This window comes from Sceloporus occidentalis, unplaced genomic scaffold (genome assembly GCF_023333645.1).
Source record: "Sceloporus occidentalis isolate IW3139 unplaced genomic scaffold, rSceOcc1.0.p SCAF_87, whole genome shotgun sequence".
In the NCBI taxonomy this organism is placed as follows: Eukaryota; Metazoa; Chordata; class Lepidosauria; order Squamata; family Phrynosomatidae; genus Sceloporus; species Sceloporus occidentalis.
In genome coordinates, this window is record NW_028317067.1 from 3,732,602 (window position 1) to 3,747,575 (window position 14,974).

The following is a 14,974-nucleotide window of genomic DNA, read 5'->3' on the forward strand; positions in this document are numbered from 1 at the left end:
TTGTATCATCTACACAGAATATGAACTCACAATCAGTGCTGCTTCTAGAATTCATTTTAAATGTGAATGTAAAAATATACAGGAGCATGGCCATTAAACATAATGGGGCCTAAGGCAAGATCTTATGTTGAGCTGTCCCCCCAGTTGTACCCAGGCCCGGACTGGGACAAAAAATAGGCCCGGGCATTTAAGACTGAGCAGCCCCTTTTAATTTATTTATTTATTGTTAAAGCCCACCCTTCATGTACCATCTTTCCCTTTCCCCAAATCACTTAAACATTCATGATAGACACAAACACTTACTCATTCACACAAATCATTAACACATATTCATTAATGCAGTCTCACAAATCATTCAAGAAATTCATCCACACATGAATTCATTCATTCTCATACGCATTCGCACAATTCATCCACACATTTTTTCATTCATTCTTGTACGCATTCACACTCCCCCCCTCTCCCCATCCCCTTCTTATCTGCTTCTTATCACTATGTACCCCCTTCCCCATGTCTCAATATGTACTCAATATCTATCCCCTCTACCCCTTTCTATCTAACCCCCCTCCCTTACCCTACTTACCTTGTTGCCGGAGTAAGCAGCAACTGCAGCCGGGCAGCCCCCACCAGGGCTGGCCTTAGGGGTCTGCGGCTGCACAGGGCTTAAATTAAAACATCGGGGGTTTTTTGTTGTTTTTTTAAAACTTTATTTAACATCCTCCATGTTAAATAAAGTTAAACAAACTTTATTTAACATGAAGGATGTTAAATAAAGTAAACAAAAAAAAAAACTCCGATGTTTTAATTTAAGCCCTATGCAGCCGCGCACCCCTAAGGCCGGCCCTGGTGGGGGCTGCCCGGCCCCCTAGAGTGGCGGACCCGGTCGCAGTTGCTGCGGGCTTAAGGGGCAGGTGCCCCTTATGCTCTGTGTTAATGCGGCCGCATAGGCCCAGTCAGTCCGGTCCTGACTGAGCCTATTTTAAGGTAGCGCCCTGGAGCTGCAGCTCCATCAGCCCCTACGTCAATCCGGCCCTGGGCCGCCCGGCCCACCGGGAAAATGCCCGGTGTGCCCGATGGCTAGTCCGGGCCTGGTTGTACCTGAGTGGAGATGGAGGTCTGTGCAGCTACCGACACACAGACCTCTCCAATGTTGCTTCCCTTGCGGAGAGGGCTTTTCTCCTTGCCACTTTTTCTTGATGTGTTTGGTTCACTGCCCCTCAAATATTTAGTCCTCCATTCACTATGTCACTCTTTTTCATATATTTCGTCTGCTTTACTGATATTTTCCCTTTTTCTCTACTGTCTATTGTCTTCCTCTTTATTGAACCAATAACAACATATATAAATAATATTGTTCTTTCAAAGCAATATCGACAAAGGTTTTAGATGATGAACAGGGAGGCCATAGATGAGTACCTGTATCGGCTACATTTTATATTCTAGATCCAATATAAACTGCTTGCTTTGTAAAATCAGTAAGACATTGCTGGTAGAAACAAGCCACCCCAGGCAACCAATTGATGTGCTCTATATACTTTACATTTTTGCACAGGGAACAAAAACAATTCCAACAATTTTTTTGGTTTCATTTTTGGTTCATTTGTTTTCAGAAACGAATGTTTCCCTACCTTTTCTGCAAACTGCTTCAGAAACGCTTCTCTTTCTCCCCGTTCTGTCTGCATTTTTCGGGGCTTTTGGAGTACTTCTGCAAAAGAGTGGAGGCATGGTCTTCTAAATGATTAGGTGTTTAGGAGATTGAAATGCCTCTATAGACAGAATTGATTCAATTATGTGCAAAATAGTAGCCAGCTAATGCCACTAAATGAATAGATGTTTTTGCCTTATGAAGGATGTTGACAAAACCTTGTCAGATAGCAGAAATACTTAGTGAACAGTACTGTACTCGAATTAGACCAGGGGTGTGCTAAGGCAAAACATGAGTTACGTGACTCTGCAGTAGTAGGGCAACAGCAGTGTGGCAGCTTGCACTCTTTGTGAAGAGACGAGTCTGCGCTAGGTAAGAGAGGTGGGAGGCAGAAGTGTCTGAGAGACATGGGTAAAGGGAGAGTATGTGTGTATGTATTTAGTGTAAATGTATGGTGTTACAGTGGGTGTGTATATTTATGTATGCACATATATGTAATTGTGTGATTTTAGAGGGAGTGTGTGTATGTATTTATGTGCAAACATATCATTTTAGTGTTTGTGTGCAGATAGCATGAGTGTGTGTTCGCGTTTGATGTCAGCATGTGTACCTGTATGGTGTAAGAGGTGGTGGTTGACTGGGTGGACCGAAGCCAAAAATGAGGAAAAGGATTATTAAGAATCCAGATTGTAAATTTGTTTGAGTCAGAATTAGTTATGTTATGGAATACGTGCTTTGTCCTGTTTACTCACTCTACAATGAATATGATAATGCAATATAAATCAATAGATAATAATAATAATAATAATAATAATAATGTATGATTTGGTCCTACAGACCATAACTGAAGTTGGTTGACTATATTTTTGTACACTTAGAAAGCTTTTCTGCAATTTGCAGCTACCCTTTCTGTAGCGCCCGAAAGAGAATTGTGATGAGTTAATAGCGTGATGAAGGCATGTTGGTGTAAGGGTTAATTCTAGAGCTAAGGGTTAATATGTGATTTTCAGTTATACTTTGTATAAAAGCATAACAGGAGCTTTAAATCAAAGTGAAGTCATGTAGAATTTCCTAATGGGGCTGAACACAGTTGAATATGTCCTTGAACCTGGGATGTTGAGACCTTGAGAACAGGATAAGGAATACAGCATGAGAATCCTGTTTTTTTTTAACTAACCACAAAACTGTTAATGCAGACATATATTTACATAGACTTTCAAGGTATAAAAGTGGGATCGGTTTGTGATGCCTTGCAGCCCGTCTCGCACTGTGGAGCAGCATATAGCTTTGAGGTTCTCCCAGTGCAGGAAGGGAATCTTTTCCATTTTTTTGCACATATACTGATTTGGTTACTAATAGACTTGGGCACCAGGGGGCTCTTCGTGTTCGTCTTCGTGCTCGTCTTCGGGGAAAAAAAAATCTTCGTATTCCGCGAATATTCGCCCGTTCCTGTCTTCTCTTCGGGCGAATATTCGCGGACATTCTTCGTGCTCGTTTAATCTTCGTTTTCCTCCTGGTTGCCTAGCAGGGGTTAATACGGGGTTAATAACACATCACAGCAGCAGCAGCTGCCGTGAAGGTACGTGTGTGCAGCTCTATTGGTCGTTTCGGCAGGGGGCTGGTCTGGCATCAACGAGTGAATTGCAGAACTGCAGAATGCACTTCATTCGTTGATGGCAGGCGAGCCCCCTGCCGAAACGACCAATAGAGTTGCACACACATACCGAGGTGTACTGTCCATAGATGTTTAATAAAAGAATAGGGAATATTTTACATTTTTAAATTGATTTTGGACCACTTTACATGCTTAACATTTGCTACCTATTTACAATGGCATACTTTGCAACAACCCAACTTACTTATTGGACAGGACTGGAAAATAGCAGGACTGTCCACCAAAATCTTGGGTGTGTTGGCAGGTATGCTGATGGAAAAATGTTGGACAAGAACTAAAAAATAGCTTAGGGTTAATGTACGGTTATGTTTAAGATTAGTAGCAGTGCACTGGTTTGGTTAAAGATGGATTATGTCTAAATAATAATAATTTAATTTTAATGTTTTTTTTTTAAAAAAAATAGGGGTTTATTTAAATGTATTTTAAAGTTAGATTTATTATTTAGTACTTGATTATATTTATTAAATGTTTATAGTAGCGTTACCTACCGAGCTATAACTACCTATGTGTATTTGCATTTTGCATACCTAGTTTAGCTAAATTAGATGGGACAGGACTGGAAAAAAGCAGGACTGTCCCTGAAAAAGTTGGGTCTGTTGGCAGGTATGTGGATGGAAAAATGTTATAGGGTGAAGTGTGAGTTATAGTGTTAATGTAATGCTATTAGTGAGTGAAGGCCAGGGCAAATAACAAGGAAAAGGTCCTTGTGTTTTGTGCATTGTAAGTGTGTGTGTATGTGTGTTATGTGTGATGTCACTGTGTGTTATATGTGTTATATGTGTTATTGTGTGTGTTATGTTTGGTTGGTTGTGTATCAGAAGGAAAATAATGAAATGGAAAAGGAAATGGGAAAGGCAAATGAGTGGGCAATTGGCGACCCGCTCACCTGTTTCACCCCAGGGCAAAGCACCCAAACACTGTCAGTCTTAGACGTTTGGCAGCAGACTTCCAGAGCTCAGACACAAGGCCCTAGCGTAAGCTGGCCACTCCGGCGGAGGTAGCAGGCGTTGCCACACCGCAAACAGAGGCAGCCAGGGGGGAGAAACTGCCCTTACCATTAGGGACATTTTGGGCATGACTCTAGCCAGGAAGCGAACTGGCAGAGAAGAGATGCTGGCACCACCACCAGCAGCAGCATTGAAAAGGCGAATGAGTGGGCAATTGGCGACCCACTCACCTGTTTCACCCCAGGGCAAAGCACCCAAACACTGTCAGTCTTAGACGTTTGGCAGCAGACTTCCAGAGCTCAGACACAAGGCCCTAGCGTAAGCTGGCCACTCCGGCGGAGGTAGCAGGCGTTGCCACACCGCAGACAGAGGCAGCCAGGGGGGAGAAACTGCCCTTACAATTAGGGACATTTTGGGCATGACTCTAGCCAGGAAGCGAACTGGCAGAGAAGAGATGCTGGCACCACCACCACCACCACCACCACCAGCAGCATTGAAAAATTGGAAAGGCGAATGAGAGGGCAATTGGCGACCCGCTCACCTGTTTCACCCCAGGGCAAAGCACCCAAACACTGTCAGTCTTAGACGTTTGGCAGCAGACTTCCAGAGCTCAGACACAAGGCCCTAGCGTAAGCTGGCCACTCCGGCGGAGGTAGCAGGCGTTGCCACACCGCAGACAGAGGCAGCCAGGGGGGAGAAACTGCCCTTACAATTAGGGACATTTGAGGCATGACACTAGCCAGGAAGCGAACTGGCAGAGAAGAGATGCTGGCACCACCACCAGCAGCAGCATTGAAAAGGCGAATGAGTGGGCAATTGGCGACCCACTCACCTGTTTCACCCCAGGGCAAAGCACCCAAACACTGTCAGTCTTAGACGTTTGGCAGCAGACTTCCAGAGCTCAGACACAAGGCCCTAGCGTAAGCTGGCCACTCCGGCGGAGGTAGCAGGCGTTGCCACACCGCAAACAGAGGCAGCCAGGGGGGAGAAACTGCCCTTACCATTAGGGACATTTTGGGCATGACTCTAGCCAGGAAGCGAACTGGCAGAGAAGAGATGCTGGCACCACCACCAGCAGCAGCATTGAAAAGGCGAATGAGTGGGCAATTGGCGACCCACTCACCTGTTTCACCCCAGGGCAAAGCACCCAAACACTGTCAGTCTTAGACGTTTGGCAGCAGACTTCCAGAGCTCAGACACAAGGCCCTAGCGTAAGCTGGCCACTCCGGCGGAGGTAGCAGGCGTTGCCACACCGCAGACAGAGGCAGCCAGGGGGGAGAAACTGCCCTTACAATTAGGGACATTTTGGGCATGACTCTAGCCAGGAAGCGAACTGGCAGAGAAGAGATGCTGGCACCACCACCACCACCACCACCACCAGCAGCATTGAAAAATTGGAAAGGCGAATGAGAGGGCAATTGGCGACCCGCTCACCTGTTTCACCCCAGGGCAAAGCACCCAAACACTGTCAGTCTTAGACGTTTGGCAGCAGACTTCCAGAGCTCAGACACAAGGCCCTAGCGTAAGCTGGCCACTCCGGCGGAGGTAGCAGGCGTTGCCACACCGCAGACAGAGGCAGCCAGGGGGGAGAAACTGCCCTTACAATTAGGGACATTTGAGGCATGACACTAGCCAGGAAGCGAACTGGCAGAGAAGAGATGCTGGCACCACCACCAGCAGCAGCATTGAAAAGGCGAATGAGTGGGCAATTGGCGACCCACTCACCTGTTTCACCCCAGGGCAAAGCACCCAAACACTGTCAGTCTTAGACGTTTGGCAGCAGACTTCCAGAGCTCAGACACAAGGCCCTAGCGTAAGCTGGCCACTCCGGCGGAGGTAGCAGGCGTTGCCACACCGCAAACAGAGGCAGCCAGGGGGGAGAAACTGCCCTTACCATTAGGGACATTTTGGGCATGACTCTAGCCAGGAAGCGAACTGGCAGAGAAGAGATGCTGGCACCACCACCAGCAGCAGCATTGAAAAGGCGAATGAGTGGGCAATTGGCGACCCACTCACCTGTTTCACCCCAGGGCAAAGCACCCAAACACTGTCAGTCTTAGACGTTTGGCAGCAGACTTCCAGAGCTCAGACACAAGGCCCTAGCGTAAGCTGGCCACTCCGGCGGAGGTAGCAGGCGTTGCCACACCGCAGACAGAGGCAGCCAGGGGGGAGAAACTGCCCTTACAATTAGGGACATTTTGGGCATGACTCTAGCCAGGAAGCGAACTGGCAGAGAAGAGATGCTGGCACCACCACCACCACCACCACCACCACCAGCAGCATTGAAAAATTGGAAAGGCGAATGAGAGGGCAATTGGCGACCCGCTCACCTGTTTCACCCCAGGGCAAAGCACCCAAACACTGTCAGTCTTAGACGTTTGGCAGCAGACTTCCAGAGCTCAGACACAAGGCCCTAGCGTAAGCTGGCCACTCCGGCGGAGGTAGCAGGCGTTGCCACACCGCAGACAGAGGCAGCCAGGGAGGAGAAACTGCCCTTACAATTAGGGACATTTTGGGCATGACTCTAGCCAGGAAGCGAACTGGCAGAGAAGAGATGCTGGCACCACCACCACCACCACCACCACCAGCAGCATTGAAAAATTGGAAAGGCGAATGAGAGGGCAATTGGCGACCCGCTCACCTGTTTCACCCCAGGGCAAAGCACCCAAACACTGTCAGTCTTAGACGTTTGGCAGCAGACTTCCAGAGCTCAGACACAAGGCCCTAGCGTAAGCTGGCCACTCCGGCGGAGGTAGCAGGCGTTGCCACACCGCAAACAGACGCAGCCAGAGGGGAGAAACTGCCCTTACCACTAGGGACATTTTGGGCATGACTCTAGCCAGGAAGCGAACTGGCAGAGAAGAGATGCTGGCACCACCACCACCACCAGCAGCAGCATTGAAAAATGGGAAAGGCGAATGAGTGGGCAATTGGCGACCCACTCACCTGTTTCACCCCAGGGCAAAGCACCCAAACACTGTCAGTCTTAAACGTTTGGCAGCAGACTTCCAGAGCTCAGACACAAGGCCCTAGCGTAAGCTGGCCACTCCGGCGGAGGTAGCAGGCGTTGCCACACCGCAGACAGAGGCAGCCAGGGGGGAGAAACTGCCCTTACCATTAGGGACATTTGATTCATGACACTAGCCAGGAAGCGAACTGGCATCGAAGAGACACTGGCACCACCACCAGCAGCAGCAGCAGCAGAATTGGGAAAGGCGAATGAGTGGGCAATTGGCCACCCACTCACCTGTTTCACCCCAGAGCAAAGCATCCAAACACTGTCAGTCCTTGGCGTTTGGGAGCGGACTTCCAGAGCTCAGACACAAGGCCCTAGCGTAAGCTGGCTACATTGGCGGAGGTAGCAGGCGTTGCCACACCGCAGCAAGTGCAACCAGGGGGGAGAAACTGCCCTTACCATAAGGGACATTTGAGGCATGACACTAGCCAGGAAGCGAACTGGCAGAGAAGAGACACTGGCACCACCACCAGCAGCAGCAGCAGCAGCATTGGAAAAGGCGAATGAGTGGGCAATTGACGACCCGCTCACCTGTTTCACCCCAGGGCAAAGCATCCAAAAACTGTCAGTCCTTGGCGTTTGGGAGCGGACTTCCAGAACTCAGACACAAGGCCCTAGCGTAAGCTGGCTACACTGGCGGAGGTAGCAGGCGTTGCCACACCGCAACAAGTGCAACCAGGGGGGAGAAACTACCCTTACCATCAGGGACATTCGAGGCATGACACTAGCCAGGAAGCGAACTGGCATTGAAGAGAAACACTGGCACCACCACCAGCAGCAGCAGAATTGGGAAAGGCGAATGAGTGGGCAATTGACGACCCGCTCACCTGTTTCACCCCAGGGCAAAGCATCCAAGCACTGTCAGTCCTTGGCGTTTGGGAGCAGACCTACAGAACTCAGACACAAGGCCCTAGCATAAGCTAGCTACACCGGCGGAGGTAGCAGGCGTTGCCACACCGCAGCAAGTGCAACCAGGGGGGAGAAACTACCCTTTCCATTAGGGACATCTGAGGCATGATTTCAGCCAGGAAGCGAACTGGCAAAAGATACTGGCACCACCACCAGCAGCAGCGTTGGAAACGGAAAAAGGTGAATGAGTGGGCAATTGACGACCCACTCACCTGTTTCACCCCAGGGCAAAGCATCCAAAGACTGTCAGTCCTAGGCGTTTGGGAGCGGACTTACAGAGCTCAGACACTAGGCCCTAGCGTAAATTGGCTACACCAGCGGAGGTAGCAGGCATTGCCACACCGCAGCAAGTGCAACCAGGGGGAGAAACTACCTTAAACATTAGAGAGAAAAAATTTAACTTTCCAAGCTAAGAGCTGGGTAACCCAATTTGGGCAGATTGAATTTAAGAAAGGCAATCTGCTCCATCAGATGAGGTGCCATGCGTGAGCGCTGTGGACTCAGTATGTTTCCAGTCATAGAAAACACGCGCTCACTTTGAACAGTGGTTGGCGGACATGATAGAAGCTGCTGCGCAACCCATGAGAGTGCAGGCCACACACTCTTCTTTTCATCCCAGTAGCTAAGAGGATCAACATTAGGAGCAGAAGGAACTTCACAGAGGTAAAGTTTGACCATTTCAGCAGCACTACTCTCCTTTCTGCTGCTAGCTCTGTCAGATGGTCCAACTATACTGCCAAGTGCCTCTTCCCAAAACGCAGCTGCTCCACTCAGCTGTGTTGTGCTGCTTGTGGCACTGCTGCTGATGCTGCTGCTAGGGGTAGCAGACCACATCATCTCTTCCTCCTCCTGCACCTCACCCTCCTCGGACAGCATTCCCATTTTACGCTGCCAGTCACGCACCTTGTTGACCAATTGCTCCCGGTAGCTACTGAGAACATTGAATTTCAAAGCTAGCTTTCCCTTAATTCTTGGATCACAAAGGCACGCTAGCATCATTTCGGGACTCTCTTCCATTCGCTTGCGAAGGTGTACTTTTAGCAGATCCTTCAGCTTCCTGACTATGGCTGCTACGTCAGGATGTAGAGTGCCACCTTGAACAGCCTCACGGTTTCCAAGGAACACATCCATCTTGCTGCCTAGATGGGAGAACACTGGGATTACCTGGGCCAGACTGGCAGTGTTTGAGCTTAAATTTTCTGTGGCATCCCTGAATGGTTTAAGGACTGCCACTAGCTGGGCGATCACTGTCCAATCCTCCCTATTCAATGGAGAGGTAATCCCAATATTGTGCTCTGAGGCAAGATTATGGATTGCCCTCTGCTGCTCCAAAATCCTCTCTAGCATGTCTAACGTGGAGTTCCACCGTGTACTGACATCCTGACGTAGGCAGTGTACGGGAAGACCTGACCTCTCTTGCTCTTCCCTCAAAAGTTGGCTAGCCTTAACACTATGGTGAAAGTGCCCAGCGATCTTTCTGCAGCGGGACAGAACTACTGCTGCCACATTAGTTCCTTCTGACATTGCTGCCTTCACTACAAGATGGATGATGTGGGCTGCACAGCGCACACCAACAATATGACCATCTCGCAGCGCTTTCACCATATTGGCACCTCCGTCAGTTACCACAAAACCAACTTCAACATTGGTGCCCGCCTCTGCTCCCACCCAAAGGCTAAACATTTTCCTAATCGCATGCAGAATATTTTGGGAAGTGTGCTTTTCATCCATCACTTCTGCATGGAGAAGGAATGATCGGTAGCCTGCTGCAGCAACTTCCTTAGACACACCGGGCTGCCACCAGTGTGCTGTCAAAGAAAGAAAGGCATGCTGGGCGCTAGGTGCACTCCACAAATCTGTAGTGAAATGAACACACTGACCAGCAGCCTTGGAAAGCTCCTCTTTCACTGCTGCAACACAGGACCGATACAGCGAGGGGACAATGTTCCTGCTGAAAGTGGAACGTGACGGAACTGTGTATTGTGGAGCCACAGCCGCCATCAATTGTTTGAAAGGCTCCCCTTCAATCATGGAGAAGGATGCCCCTCCAACAGCAATGAACTGACCAATAAGTCGCGTTACTTTATTGGCCTGCTGTTTGGGCATCGTTCTCTTGGAGTGGAATGCCCCAAATTCTTCCAGGGTGGGCTGGGCATGCAGTGCTCCAACCTGCCTTGGTCTCTGGCTGCCAGCACTAGTTGCTGCTGCTGCTGCTGCTGCTATTGGCTCAGAAGAAGAAGCTGTTGGGGTTTTTCCACGGCCACCAGCTATGCTGCCTGCACTAAGTTTTACCTCTGCATCTTTCCCCAATAGCACAGCGTTGTGTTGAGTGCTGAGGTGATGCTTCATGCTAGCACTGGTAAAATGGCCAGACACTTTCCCTCTGCTTATTAGCTTCCCACAATGTTTGCACTTTCCATAGCGCCCTTCTTCAACATTTTCAAAGTGCTCCCAAATTGGGGCGCGCATAGCCTTGGAGTGTGCCTTGGGTGCTGCTCTTACTGCTCGGGGTGGATGAACAGAGGCAGAACTAGTGGTGGTGGGACTGGTGGTAACAGTACTGGCCATAGTGGGACTGCTAATTGCTTTAGATTTGCTAGGTTTTGCTGCTGCTGCTGGTGGTGGTGATGGTGATGATCGTAGCGGAGAAGGTGGAGGCTCAGGGGAAAATTGTGCACTAGTCATTTGGACACTGCTCCCTGAGGAATCTGATTCCTGACCACTCATCTCCTCTACTTCCTCTGGCTCATAGTCTAGCTCTTCATTAGCCAGATCGAATGGAATTCCTGCTAGGCTGGAGCTAAGACTGATATCGTCGTGAGACTCGTGACTAGTAGTAGTGCGAGCAGGAAGAATAGACTCTGCACTTGGCCTCTCAGTCTCAGGCTCCTCTGCTACCTCGCTAGGTGGAGTTCCACTATGTGTAGCCCTCTCTCTAACTGTCTTTACAAAAATTTTGTAAGGACTTGGTGGCTTGCTAGAGGTACTAGGAGGACATGGCGTGGCGGTACCAGTGGGAACAGTAGGCGCAGCACTAGTGGTGGTAGAGGCGGGGGTGGTGGTGGTGGTGGTTTTCCCTACAAAGGAATGAGATCGCTTTGGTTTGGGACCCCTCTGAGTCTTGCTGCTAATTTGGCTCTGCTTGGTACCTTGCATGCTGCTGGTGGATGGGGAAGATGCTGCTTGGGGCAAAAGGCACTTCTTTTTAGTCACTGGGCTGGTACTACTTGTGCTACCCTTTAACTTTGAACGTGCTTCTGGTGCTTTAGGCTTTCCGTAAAAAACCATAGAGCTTGTGGGCCTAGCCGCACTACTACTGCCTGCTTTTGGTGCCTTTCCTTTACAATGCTTCCCCAAATGATAAGCGAGAGCTTGGCCTACTTGGCCGACTAGACTGACGCAAAGGCTGCATCTTAGAGCTGGTGGTGGTGCTGGTGGTGGTGCTGGTGGTGGTGGTGGTGGTGGTAGATGGAGCTTGTCCCTCCTTAGTCCCAAAAGGAGGATCCATTTCAAATTTTGTGTTGTGTGTGTAGTGTAGTGTAGTGTAGTGTTTAAAAAACTATAAAAAAAAAAATAAAAAAATAAAAATAAAAAAAAGGAAAAACGAATTAAAGACAAAAAAATTAGAGGAAGTTCTCTTCAGTGCTACTGCTTAAAAAGTAAAACTATGCACTACTGCACTGTGCTGTGTGCAATCTGCCAAAATCCTAAAGTTATTGAAATTATTAACTCAAGATTAACTATTTAATAACTAGCAGTATTTTATTTTTAATTTGAATTTACACGGGCCTAAGAGCTTAGCCTACCACTATGCTAGCCTAAAGCTATATTTCCTTACTATAAGTCTACCTCTAGGCAGACGCTCTCAAACCCACTAAGCTAAAGTGAGGTTAAATCAGATTCAGTATATGATTTATTAATTAATATTAAGTTATATAATATTAATAGATTAGAACTAATTTACTTATATATTATGTATTATAGATAGAAGAATATAGATTATGAATTAGAATTTAGAATTAGAATTACTTATATTATAGATTATGAATTAGAATATTATTATTTATAATATATTATAGATTAAGATTAAAGAAGATTAGAATTATTTTAGTACTACAGCTAGTAGCTTGAAGCTTTGCTTAGTACAGCTCGTCACAGTCAATTTTTCTTGAAAAGAATTAGAAATAAAATAAAATGTCACAGCAAAACAGTTATCTTCACTGCTTGCTGCACTCACTAGCCCAACAAGTTCACTTCACTGATGGACTGAGGTGAGCAAAACACTAAGGGTACTTTTAATAAAATTGAAATAAAATGTAAAATAAATGAGAAAATCTTTGCAAAACAGTTAACGTCACTGCTTGCTGATCAAAAAAAAACACAGCACTTATGCGGCTGCACTCACTAGCCCAACAAGTTCACTTCACTGATGGACTGAGGTGAGCAAAACAAATGAAATAAAATGAAAGATTAATTAAGAAAAATTGACTTGGTCTCTTACTGTTGCTAAAACAAAGCACAAACTATAGAGCTGCAGCACCAGTACTAATAAGATTAGCTGAACTATACGCTAGTAGTAATTAATTAATATTATTACTTTTATTTATAGCTAATTTAATTAACTATTAAGATAAGAAAGAATTAGAGAATTATTGATATTACTGATTTTAGATTAGACACTAGTAGATGTTCTGAATGTCTACAGTACACTCTACACTAGTATACTATTACTAACTATAACTGACAAATATATATATAATTTTATAATGAATTCAATTATTAATTATATTAATTAATATTACTGATTTTAAATTAGACACTAGTAGATGAATGTCTACAGTACACTCTACACTAGTATACTATAGTATATATATATATATATGACTGACAAATATATATATATATATATAATATTATAATGAACTATTAAATTATAGATTCTATTAAATTGTAATTTATAAATTCTATTTAATTTATTTAAGCAGGACAGGCAATAGGCACTAGTGCCAGCCCAGGGCAAGGGCACCCCAGTGCCACTGAGGCACTGGGTGCACTGTCAACTCAACAGCACTTACACTAAAGTTGATGACAAATTAATTTTAAAAAAATTAAATTAATCAAATTATTATTATTAAATATATTAATTAAGTAGCACTGAAGTGAGGATGAAGTACACAGTGAGAAATGGCAGGCTAAGGCTTACCAGTCTCACACAGAACAGAACAATCTCTCTCTGTAACGCTCGGATGCAGCACAGCAGTGTTGCCAAAGCAGTCACAGCGAAAAATGAATGGATCTCTCAGGCAAGCTCTGGTCTTATAAAGGCGCCTTCAGAATTAAAAAAACAGCAGCACAGGCATTGGACGAGACCCTTAGCGTTACGTCACAAGAGTGAGCTGATTGGACAGACGAGGATCAGCTCACTCCTGTTTGAAATTTTGGCGGTTGCGCGGCAAAAACGAAGACGATCACGAAGAATCTTCGAATCTTCGTGATTGTGAGTCTTCGTCTTCGCCTACGGTTTGCCGGCACTGTATTCTGTTCTACGTTCCTTCGGAACGAACAAAAAACCGGCCTCTTCGTGCTCGTTTTCATGTTCGCCCGAAGACGAATGCACAAGTCTAGTTACTAAACTACTCCATCGCTCTCTCACTCCCTGCTTCCCTCATTCCTTTACCTCTTTATCCTCTTACTTTACCCGGAGACTTTTTTTTTTGCTGCTTGCACACTGTGCGAGGAGCCTCGCTTTTAACGCAAGGTCGCGTAACATCGCATTACGTGACCCACACCCAGTTCCTATCTCCAAATAATTTTATGAGACACATGTGACACAAATTGCAAATACTCGACCAAACCGCAAATAATACGTTTTCACTGCTGGTAATTATTCTATAAATGTCCACAGATATCTCGATCACACTCAAAATGCCGTTGCAGCAGGGATCTTGTATACATCTTTCCCACTATGGACCCCCCTTTCAGATGAAAATGCTTTTTTTTTGTCCTTAACATAATGTACCAATGCTACCCTCTGGTGACCAGCATCTCTTATATTCATTCACATACACCGTTTCTAAGAAACTATTGTATGCATTGGAGAAAATACGGTTTTTGCAAGTATAATATCTGCATACAAATAAGTATATTTGCATGCAAATATTATGAATACAGAGATCGCCAAATGTTGCATCCAGGTTGCCAAACCTTTCTGACATTTGTTTAAATAAGTGTTTATTTAACAAATAATAATAGTAAGGTTTTTTTCTATCAAAATGTACATAAATTCCTACTCAGATATGTAAATCTTAATCCATCCTTCATCGTCAGGATAGCGATATGCCGATCTCATTTATTTTTGAAAACCCTCATTGTATTAACCTTTACTGCTTATGCCAAGAGGATGATCCACTTATCTATAGACCCATTCCTCCTCATTTGAAATATACTTCCTTAATGTACTTTGTTAATGCAGAGGTAAACATGCTGTTCCATCTAGAGAAAAAAACAATCTTTAAAAAACCTATTTCTAGTAAGGGTTTTGGTACTAGGAATGAGGAGCCGTATTAAATGAGCCCTCTAGTTGGTGTTAGTGGTGGTAGAAAATCCATGGTTTACGACTCATCTCCATGGCTAATTTACAAATAGCCATTGCGGATTACAGACTGTGATCAAAATCAATGGAAACAGCTTCTAATACGCAATTCAACAGAGTGTACGGGGTTTTAGAGTTTGCACATGCATTCCAAACAATAAAATATCTGGAAGGTAAAAGACACATTAGA